Here is a 12,185-nt window from a genome sequence, read left to right as displayed (position 1 = left end):
CAAAATATCTACCCAAGTGTAATTCTTTCTACTAGTTAATTACTAAGTGCTACCACCTTGGGTAAATGTCGAGTACGTATTTTACATTACATCTGCGTAATGGAATACAAGGAAATGTCACCAATGACCTTGTGTGCATTTTGGCAATGTGATTGTTCCTGGTGCGTCTTTATCCAGAAATATGTGATAACATGAATCCTCCTATTAAGAAGATGACGAGACTACAAAAAGGTAAATCTCCACCAACAAGGTCTCTTCCTCTTAACTGTAAGAAGTAAGTGCTTTTTTGTTTTGTGGACATGTTCTCATATTCCTCGGCATCAAGAACTCCTCACCAAAATCTTCGGGAAATGTGCTGGGGGGCCAATTGTTAAGCTGTTCATCCTCCTGGCAAAGGCAGGAAGACCTTTGGATGCTAATAAGGTGGGCAGGCCCAAATGGGGATGCATCTAAATGATTTTCACATTTGACTACTTCTAGCAATTTAAAGGGAGAACCTTGGACTCTGCTCTCACTAGGATAGGGCAACAAAGAACCCACTCATTACAGTCACATACAGATTGTGCTCCAAGAGATCAACAATGCAGTCACGTCCACAAAGGATTTCAGAGCGTTTTTCAATATGAAATTGCTGAGAAAACACACTTGCTTTGCCTTTGCCAAGCCCAGTACTTAATATCATTTGTCCTTTACAGTAGAGGAGCTTCAAAGGGGTCACCTGCTATGTTTATATTTGTAAGTGCCTCCTGTTGAGCTTTATTTTCTGTAAAATGGGAATTAGAACATGAAACCAGCACTGAACCTTATTGATAAAGTCCAGCACTCAAACCAGGAACGAATGCTACTGCAATAGAAGTCGAAAAAGTATTTGATAGAGTTCACTGACCGTACCTGAGGGCCACGCTTAAACACTTTGGCCTTGGTAACTGTTTTTGCAAATGGGTCCTCAGCTGCTATAGCTACCCAACTACAGTGGTTAGGGTGAATGGGTGCTCCTCTGCCCCATTCCCAATAAGTAGGGACATGCGACAGGGGTGTCCGCATTCACCCCTGCTGTTTGCTTTATTTATGGAACCGATGGCCCAAAGAATCCAAGATAATCCTATGATAAAGGGAATCCTCTTCGGGGGGACGAGCATGTCATCAGTCTATATGCAGACGATGTCATAGCGACATTGGAAAATCCCTCCACTTTGTTGCCCACCTTCCTTAATGAGCTGGAGAAATTTGGCCAGGCCGCAGGCTTTAAAGTTAATGTACACAAATCCCAAACTCTTAACTTAACACTCCAGGTGCCCACACAGGAAATCCTACAACACAAATACCTCATACAATGGGAGACCACATCCATACCCTATGTAGGGATTCAGCTCACTGCTAAGGCCCATACAATTACAGCTCAAAATTAAAACGGTAGGTTACCCACCAAGTTAAATCAGAACTTTGCAGATGGTGGCCTCGTTGTCTTTCTTGGCTCTGCAGCATCGCGGCTTTGAAGATGACGATTCTACCCAAGATTTTATTTCTTTTCCAGGTGCTCCCGTTGGAGACCCCTCCTGGAACAATTTGGATCCTCCAACAAGAATTTAATCACTTTATATGGGCAGGGAGGTGACCCAGTATGCAAAAAGAGTTGAGTTACAGACCTCCAGAGGAGGGAGGCCTAGGTGTCCCAAATCTTTCCCGCTATTTCTAGGCAGTCAAGCTCAGGGTCTTTTTGGAATGGTTGCACGATGAATCCGAAAGGCATTGGCTTTTTATGGACAGGGTGGTGGCAGGCCAACCTCTGTAGAAGATTCTTTTCTTTCCTAAACCCATCCATCCCAGGAGCCTTTACTTTTCCTCCATCACTAGAACCCACCTGGGTGTCTGGGACAAAGTGGCTGAGCGAGATGGGCTTACCTCTTTTCCTTCTTCTCTGACTCCAAATGTTGGTTACCCAGACTTTCCTCCAGGTCTGGACTCTTTAGCCTTTAAACATTTCATTACAGATGACCTGTGCACACGTTATAATATCAACAGTATGAGTTACTGCATGTAATGTACACACAATTATAACAGTGGTCAAATGGCGTTTTCTTTCTTTGTGGTTTTAATCGGTGATCAGATGCCCAGCCAACACGTGTTTCGTCAGGGTATGAACCCACGACTTCTTCAGGGCTAATGGACAAAAGGTCTGAAAATGAAATCTCTCCGCCGGTTGTAATTCCGTCCCGGCTGCAAAAGGGTGAGTAAATCCCAGGAAGGCGCCATCGCATACTGCATCACTTTAAACCTCTTGCGAGATTTTGTCTTTAAACATTGCAATCAGATTGGCTGCAAATCCATTGGTAATTTATTTGACAAAGAGGGACCCCTTCTCTTCGAGAGCTTTTGTTCTGACCATGCTCTACCTGAAACTGAACGCTTACATTACATCCAGATTAGACATTGCCTAATGCACCCTTCAATCTACCCTAAGGCGCAACGCTTTCTTACCCTTTTTGAAAAATGGCTCCTCTCCAAGACATCCAACAAATGTCTTATTACTGAACTGTATAGCATCCTTTGCTCTGCTGTCACCGACCCCAAATCCACAGGTCAGAAATGATGGGCGAAATATAACTTGGTCGTTCATTAACACAGCAGGAATGGGGGGACGTTTACTACTGTGCTAGGCACATGGCTTGTACCGTGGCTAATGTTGAAACAGCTACCAAGATTGTCACATGTTGGTACCTCACGCCTACCTGCTTACATAAAGGCAATCCAACTCAAAATCTAGATTTTTGGCGTAACTGTTGTTTCTTAGCCTCATATTGGACTTATTATGAAAATGTCCCACACTCAAATCCTACTGGGCACAAGTGCTTGATGACATCGATACTCATTTCAACACACAGCATCCCTGATTTCCTACCTACATCATTCTTGGATTACCCAACGCACTCCCTTTACCACTGAAATCCTGCCAGGACAGACAAATTGGCTTTAGCATTGGGTACAGCCCTGCAGAATATCCTGTCACATTAGGGTTCGGGACAGACTCCGACACACCAGGGATAGTTACTCAGATTGTGGTATACTCTTGGGATGGAGTGCTTGTCTCTTTCTTTACTGAACCAAGGAACCTCTTTCTCTGATTTCTGGCATTATAAACTTTGAAGTTTAGAGAACTCACCTAACCCAAATATCTCTGCCTTATTCAAGTAACTGAAATCCCTCACAGCCCTCCATGAGGAAGCCCTGGCCACTTTTCTATCTTAATCTATGAGATCGCACCTTCATTCAATTTCAGATTCACTTTGGGGAAAGGGGGGAGTTTTGGAGGTTGTTAAAGGAATTCATAAAGGTACTATTGCGGATGGGCTGATGGCCTTGTATTGATTTTCCTTTCCATTTATGAAACTAATAAAGAGATTTGAACCATAACATGAGAATTAGGGTCAAAATGACCATGCAAAAACTTTTATGGGGAGGGAGGCAGCGCGGCCCCTCTTCCTGGGCCAATTTCGGCCACTGAGGCCCCCATCCCCGGGCCCTGACCAATACCAACTGAGGGAGGAGGGCGCGTGGCCCTCCTCCCCAGGCCGATTTCAGCCCCGGGGAGGCATTCCCCGGGGCCCGGTTGAAACTTATTGGAGGAAGGTGCCGCGCGGCCCCCCTCCCTGGGCTGATTTTGACAAAATCTTTGGCAAGGCATATGTGCGGGCTGGTAAAGAGCTGAAAACTCTGCTTCCAGCAAGCAGGAATGGTTTGACAGCTCCTACTTGCTGGAAGCAGAGTGTATGCTATTGCTTGGTGGGAGCTGTCAAAAGCTCCCACCAAGATTAGGCAAACAGCTATGTCTCTGTGGTGGGCCCCCCGGGACATATCAGGAGCTGGCCCTGAAAGATGGTGGTCCCCAAGGCCATATATGGCTCCAGGAGGGGGGCCACATGGCTCCCTTCATTGTTCTGCACAGGCTTTCCCCGGGGAGGTGGTAGTCACCGGGGGCTATATATGGCGCGAGATGGAGGGCCCCACCACCTTCATTTAAAAAAAGTATTTGATCCAGGGGGCTGTGAGGTCCGTGCTGGCCGCCTATTCATTTTTTAATTTATATTATAGCCCCCGGGAGGGAGTGGTCCCCAGGGCCCAGGAGCTCCACTCTGCCCCCGCATTAAGATTGCCATGAGGGGGGCTCCCATCCTTTGTTCACCTAATCCCATTAATATTTGTGCAATCATTCATCCTGGGGCTCTGTGGACTCAATGAATGAGCCCCGTACTGCCTAGGGAACTTGCTGAGCTGTCTCGCATGCCTGAACATTTCTCCCTGATGAAGGACCGGGATGAAGCCTGCGTAGAGGGTGTGGTCTGGCTTGGGGTGCTGCCCATACTATAGCTACCATGCCCGGAGGGGTGCCAACCCCGCAATTGCTACAGTGGTTGACCCTTCTTGGTGATGCCCAGCGGTGACTACCCTGGTGATGGCCTGAGACTTGGGGGCAATACAGCGCGGCCGAGCTCTTGTGCCGAGCAAGGCACTCAAGCCATCTGGTCCGTTCGCAGCAGTAAATGCTGTGCAGTGGCCTGATCTGCCCCCCTGTTCTCACAGCTGGCAACTGGGGGCTTGTGCAGTGCCTGTGTGAGTGGTGCCTCCGGCGGAGCCAATCCAGCACTCACCTACAGCTACCCACAGCCTGTGTCAGGAGGAGCTGAAGGCCGCATCGAAGCGGGGGCCAGTGGCAGCTCTCGTCACATGTATGTGGGGCTATCACGAGAGCTGCTGGGTGCGCTCCCTGCTGTTCTATTCTGAAGAAACCCAGACTGCCTGATCCAGAGGTCCAACTGTGTTACTGCCAATACACCCGACCAGGCCTGCCCTGTAAAATACCTGCTCCTTAGACTGGCCCCTGGTCTACCCCTACTGCGGCCTCAGACCAGGAGACTGCTCAGGGTGAAAATGCTCTTCCTCTGCCTTGCTCCGGCTGTGCCTTGCAGATCTCTGGAACAAAGTACTGCTTGCTCCTCGTCTAATACACTGAGGCCCCTCGCCAGTCCATAGTCCTCCTTAATTGGTGAGTTGATGGCGTAAAAACGGAGACTTCTCCTGTTACCGGCAAATTGTCTTGCCGGGGCTGGGATCCCTGGTTCCTGCTAGGGATAGGGGGATGAGATGTAGGAATCCCGACAGGCCGCCGGGGACACATTTGCATCACCCCAGGCTAGCGGTGATGAGTACTGTGGTGACCCCATCTACACCTCCTGTCGCTTCTACTAATCGACACTGATTGACCACCAGTGTGTCGGGGATACAATCCTTAATTATGACAGGAGGTAAGGGAGTGCGAAATGTGCATCAAACTAAACTTGGCAAATATGCAGCCCTGAAGAAGGCATCTGTGGTTGGAGTGGTCCCGGAGCAAAGTACTGTGCCACCAGATCAGGTGTCCCCCGCTGCTGGGACTCTCACGCTTCATGACATTATGGAAACAATACAGGGGGTTTGTACCTCCCTGGAAGCCAAAATTTACTCATTCATGATGGAAGTCACCCTACTGAGAGCTGACCTGCACAAAATGAGTACGCATAGGAAGGAAATGGAGCACTCTACTGCCACCCTCAAGGTTGACACGGCGACGCTGAAGACTCAGGTTGGTGAGCTGCAGGCCACAGCCAGGACTCTGCTGGCTAGACTGGATGACTATGAAGGCCGGTTGAGATGCAAAAATATTCGTATTATTGGAGTGCCTGAATGTTCTGAGAGGACGGCGGTAGACTTGTTTGTTGAGGACCTCATCCTGAAAAAGCTGTAACTATGTGGCTTCTCCAAATAATGTTTTGTGGCGTGAGCACATCATTTCCCCTGGGTGCCTCCATGTCAAGGGGTGCTCCGTCATCCGAACATAGCCAGAGTCTTCAATTTCCCAAACTTCAATGTTATTTTACAAACAGCGCACAGCAACCCTTCGGTCACATGGGAGAGTGCTGTCATCACCTTTTACCTGGACTTCACACTCCTAGAATGTGTTACAGCTTTCTAGAGGTTAAAAGAGCCTTGAAAGAGCAGAAAACAAAATACTCCATGGTCTTTCTTGCTAAGTTGCTGGTGGTTACTGAAGGGAAAATGTGGTACTTTGCAATGCCACAAAATGAATGGGATTGGATTGAGGGATGGAGGACTGTGGGAAGATCGACAAGTCAGTCGCACTCTGGGCAGCGGCGCTGGGCAGTTGATCAGTTGAGGCAGCAGACTGGCGATGGGTGTCATTGAGATCAAAGCACTTTCCCGAGAATGGACAAGACCTGAGGCACCTGCAAGCGGTTGAGATTCAGTGACTGCTTATGAGGCAACTTTGAACTGCTAGAGGATGACCAACATAACTTAGACACGGTGGCAACTCCATTTGCTTTATGGAGATGATGCCTCCCCTATGTGTACTGCGACTCTCTGGCTGGACATTACGAAGAGGGCATGTGGGCCAGAATGGTAAACACTTTCCTTTTTTGGGGAGGCGAACGGGGGACACTTTGGTGTTGGCTTCAGCCACCTCTAGTTAAATATGTTGTATGGGGGTGTCAGACAGTCTGCAGAGTTGGGGGGTGGGCAGTTTTAGGTTCATCATGCAGGGAGGCAGGGAGAGGGGATTTGTTTGGGTTTTGTTTGAGTTTGCCTATTACCATATTGTTTTTATGTTTAATGTGCAATACATTAGTTTTGGCACAGCTTTGGCTCCTTACCCTGAGCTATTACACCATCGTTGCTCTACTCCCGCTATGCTATATATTTGCCCTTTGCATCAGTAGCCTAACACACCTACTTGTATGGCTCCTACCCCTCCAGCCATCAAATAATGTCCTGAAATATCAATAATCTGGGTGACAAATTTAAAAGAGGGGTGGTACTCCTGTTTCTTAAGCAACATGCACCCGACATCGTTCTCCTCCAAGAGGCGCACCTGAGGGAAAATTCTTATCGAGCTCTGGACTGCTGCGGATTTTAAATGATGGTTCACGTGGGGCTCTAGAGAGGTGGGGGTGATGGTGCATACATCCCTCCCTCTCATGGTCCAGAGCACCTGTTTTTTTTTCCTGCAGATTTATATAGCACAAACACGACCCGAAGGTATTGGAGCGCTTTACATGAGCACCAGTTACGTTACACAAGGACACCTTCATTGTTTTGGTAGGCACGGGTAGATTAAATGATTTGTCCAGAATCACAGGATGTACAGTCGACCCTGAGGCTCGAACCTTGGTTTCCCAGCTCCATGGTCGGCAGTTTAGCCGTGAGACCACATCCTCTCCCCAATCGATACAGGAGATATGTTGCACTCTCTGTTAGGTGGGAGGACAACACAATCAACATCATCTTAGTATACATTCTCCTCGACTACACACTGCGGCCTTTGCTGTGGTTACTGGTCTTCTACTGAACCTGGACGATGAACTAATAGTGGACAAAGACCTCAACATGGCCCATTGTGAAACAAAAGACCGGTGGCCTGCTTGACACACTATTTTGACCCGTCCTCCTTTGGCTGACTTTTTGATGGCCCTGAGACTCGTAGACATGTGGCGCGCCCATTACCCTATGAGCTGCAATACACATTTCATTCGAGAGCCTACTGCATCCTTTCACGAATCAATTATATCCTTTCCTTGCCTCATCTTTTCCCCCACTTTAGGGAAGTTTGTCATCTTGCCAGGGGGATATCTAATTACTCCCCTGTCTGGACAACATCTTGCAGCCCGCTTCGAGAAGAACAAAGACGTCTTGTAATTAGCCCCTCATGTCTCAAGATACTTCATATCCGTGCTAACCTTAGTACAGCAACAGAACAATATTTCAAGGAGAATGTGGGTTCTGTGGAATCGGCATATACCTGTGGAAGGTCTACAAGGCTGTCATAAAGGGTCAAGGGGTCTCATTGCTAGTGGGGCACAAGTAAGAAAAGTGGGCGCACTTGGAGGTTTTAGAGCAATAGATTCAAGAGCTGGAGTCGGTTCTCCTACGTTCAGATTCAGTGGATGGGCATCAACACCAAGCCTTGAAACAAAGGAGTTCCAGGATGTTCCATTGGAGGAAGCCAATACCCACTATCTTGCCACACAGCACCATCTATGAGGTAGATGACAAGTCTCGGAAATTGCTAGCCTGACTCAATGGAAAGGAAAGGGCAACTAGATGGGTGCCGGAAATACTAACTGATACAGGGGACCGCGTGTGGGGCAGACAAGAGATAGCGGATACCTTTGCAGCTTACTATGCATAAATATATTCACCTGTGCTCACGGTTATGGCTGATGAGTGTCAGGAATTGTTATCTGATATTAATTTCCCCACCTTTTTTCATTCGGACAAAACTCTACCAGACCAAGAAATCACGGACGACGAGATAGTGCAGGCGATTTGAGACTTGTCTTCCGGTAAAGCGCTGGGTCCTAATGGCCTCCCTATCGAGCTTTATCAGCTCACAGCATCGACGATTGCGTCTCACCTCCTTAAGATGTTTCTCAATAGCCGTGAAAAGGGCTCCTTGCCCAGAGACTGGCCAGTACTGTTGTCATACCCAAGGAGGGTAATCCACCAGAAGCCTGTGCCTCCTAAAGGCCTATCTCAATGCAGAGTTAAAGATCCTAGTGAAACTTATGGCTTCCCGATTGGTGCAAGTAATCAAATCATTGATCGGTCCGGATCAGTCCGACTTCGTGCCGGGGCATAGTACGGCCTTTAATCTGAGGCGCTTACACGGTGTGTTGGGTAAAGCAGCAAAGATTTGCTAAGATGCGATAGTGCTTGCGCTTGACGTGCGAATGGTCTGTGATACTGTTGAGTGGCCATACATGTTCAAGGTCGTCCTGCAGTTCAGTTTTGGACCATGTTTTCTAACTTAGATGTGTCTCCTTTATGCCGATCCTCTGGCTCAAGTGAGCATTAACCGTGGTGTGTCCTCGGTGTTCCAACTCCAGCTGGGCACGCGTCAGGGCTGCCCACTTCCCCCCCTGATTTTTGCACTGGTCCTGGAGTCCCTGGCGTAGTAGGTACATAGCGAATCCCTCATTAGAGGACTCAGGTGGACGGAGGAGTGAGAGGATAGGATCTCCTTCTATGCTGATGACATCTTGTTTTATATTCCAGATCCCACCCACACCCTTGACAGGATAATGCATGTGCTCACTCTATTCCGTTGATACTCCGGATATACTATCAATTAGGATAAAGCCTTGATTTACCTCCTCCATAGGAATGCCCACTGGCTGCCTGACGGCTGTGCCACCTGTGTCACTGTGGAGGGGTACCATTATTTGGGAATTTAAATATCACTGCAGAACCGAGTGTTTTCAACACTAATAACCTGGAGCCCCCCTGGCATGTTTTCGGAGGGATGTCGAGCATTGGAGGTTCCTGACCTAGGCACTCTTGCTAAGGGTTATTGAAAATGATGACATTGCCCCGTTTCCTTTTTGCGCTCCTACATGACACCTAGTTTTGTCTTTTCATAAATAGTGCTCCCGCGTAGTCGTAGGTCGCAGCACGCCCCGTCCCGTAGCGGGGCGGGAAGACCCCTATGATAAAGCATGACACCAAGGGCCCTTTTGGTGTGTGAGTGGTATTTTAACAAAACTGTGTGTTTTTCCCACCACTGTAGGAAACACACTTAGTCAGGGAAGACACGACTCTAGAACTATCTGAGGGTGGATCTCTATGTTTAGTACCTATTGACCTGAGAAGGACGTACCCACCTCCACTGCTCCTACGAGCAGAACCTCTTCACTCCCCCTTTTGTTTTTTTCATATGGAATCAGCCACATTCCTCCATCAGTTAGAGGTGGGAACCATGAACTCAACTTGAGAAGGTTGGAGAATTCATATATTCTGCTATTTAAGTCTCCCATCTAGAAGGCACGTAATATTGAAGAAGAGCTTAACATCCACATAGGTTTGACCTAAAACTGCACACATGAACATAATTTTGAAAATAAGATGAATTATATATGTTATGTACCTATGCCAGATTGGCTTTAACTATTTATGTCTTTTTGATCCTTTTACTGAATTTCAGTTATTCGTTCAGACAAGGGGACTTTTTCAGAAGATTATTTTCTTACACAGGTTGCGAAGATAACACGTGGGATGGGCATAGGTAAATGGAGGTAAGGGTAATTTTAGGGAACTTTGGGGCATACCATCAAGGACCGGCGATAACTATCGCTAAGCGCACTCAGCGCTAGGATAATTATCGCCGGGTAACGTGGAATTTTATCGCTGAGATAGCGTGCTATTAGCAACGCTTATCTCAAAAGCGATAAAATTCCAAGCGCTAACTGCCAAACGTGAGATTATCACTGGAAATCCAGCGATAATCTTACAAAGTTTGGTGATAGCTTGATGATAGGGCAAGGCATACTTAGCCATGATATCCTCCTTTCATAGGATATCATGGCTAAGTCAGTCTTGAAGCAGGCGTAAGGAAGGTAGCGATAACAGAGGTTATCGCTACTTTTCTTGCCGCTATGCTTCTTAGCGTGAGGCTTGATAATAGGAGAAATGTCGCTTAGCGACATTTCTCCCATTATTCTGGGGAGGAATGCCCACTTTGCATCTCATTGGAGATGCAAAGCTGGGCATTAAGGGAAAGGGAGAAGAAGCATGGATTCACGCGTTAGCGTGTCCTTGCTAATAGGGCGTTAAAATTATTGTCGCTTTTCGTCCGAAAACGGACGCAGAAGCGGCGATAATTTTTTAACGCCTCGTTGATGATATGCCCCAATTAATTTTTCTCTTACCCTGTATTTACGAATGGCTGCACAATGTGGTGATATCTCTATTAGAATTTTAGGCACATGACAGTAATTATCCAAGTAATTCTTACAGCAAAAAATCTATATTATGGACTAAGGACATTAATATCTTGTTCAACAGGATTTAAATATTAATCATATTGATAATTGTTGTAGGGGGATCGTTGGACTATTAGATGTTCTCATTCAGACAAGTTTGTCCGATTGGACATTCAAATCGGATTAACTTTATTTGGCTGATAGTACAACCATACAAGTATAACATAAGTGCACAGTATAAAATACAAAATAAAGAGGCACATCCACTGATTGGCAGTCGAAAAAAGGTTAAAAACATACAGTAAAAGCACAAGTCTATTCATCAGAAAGCCGCTGAAGAAAAGCTGGGACATATTGTCTTAAGTTCCTTATTCTCAGAAAAGGGATCACAAAACTTTAGTATATAATTCATAAAACTTACAGAAGAACAGAAAATAAACCATTGATTGATTAGCGCCATTATTACTACACGAACTAAGGGGCATATCAACAACAACCGGCGATAATTATCTCTAAGCGCACTTAGCGCTAGGATAATTATCGCGGGCTAGCGTGAATTTTTATCGCTGAGATAGCGTGCTATTAGCAACGCTTATCTCAATAGCGATAAAAATTCTCACGCTAACAGGCTAACGTGAGATTATCACTGGAAACCCAGCGATAATCTCACGTTACCTTGTTGATAGGGACAGGCAAACTTAGCCATGATATCCTCCTTCCATAGGATATCATGGCTAAGTCAGAAAAATACCAGACGTAAAAAAGCAGCGTTAACCGCGGTTAGCGCTGCTTTTTTTGTCTCTAACAGGGTTAGCGACATTCTTGATAATAGGAGAAATGTCGCTTAGCGACATTTCTCCTATTATTTTACTCTGGAACGCCCCCTTTGCATCTCATTAGAGATGCAAGGGGAAGCGTAGAGTAAAAGGGTGCTAACATGCAATTTTGCATGTTAGCACCCTGTTGTTGATAGGGCGCTAGTTTTATCTCTCCTTTTTTGGCTTTTAAAGCCAAAAAAGCAGAGATAAAGCCCTTGTTGATATTCCCCAAGGTGTTGTATTTAGATTTGACTAATACCCTATGGGAAAACAGAGTAGGTATTTAACCATGTCAGCTCTGAATCTAAACAAAAGTGACCGCTCCCAATTCCTTGTTGGTTTCTACAAATAACTGTCTAAGAGTTCGCCCCTATATTGATCATTAGATAATTAGACATAATTGGATCACTTGGATCATTGGTGTACTGAGCATAAGACTCAGTACACCGGAGTTTGATCATCCAAAACCCCACATTTGTGGGTGAAAGTCTTTCATATGTGAGCTTTATTCCCATTCAGGTTTCATCAAAATGGGAAACAAGGGAGTAAACTGAATTGT

The sequence above is a fragment of the Triturus cristatus genome, chromosome 7, assembly GCF_964204655.1.
Source record: "Triturus cristatus chromosome 7, aTriCri1.1, whole genome shotgun sequence".
Lineage (NCBI taxonomy): Eukaryota > Metazoa > Chordata > Amphibia > Caudata > Salamandridae > Triturus > Triturus cristatus.
This window is presented reverse-complemented; position numbering follows the sequence as displayed.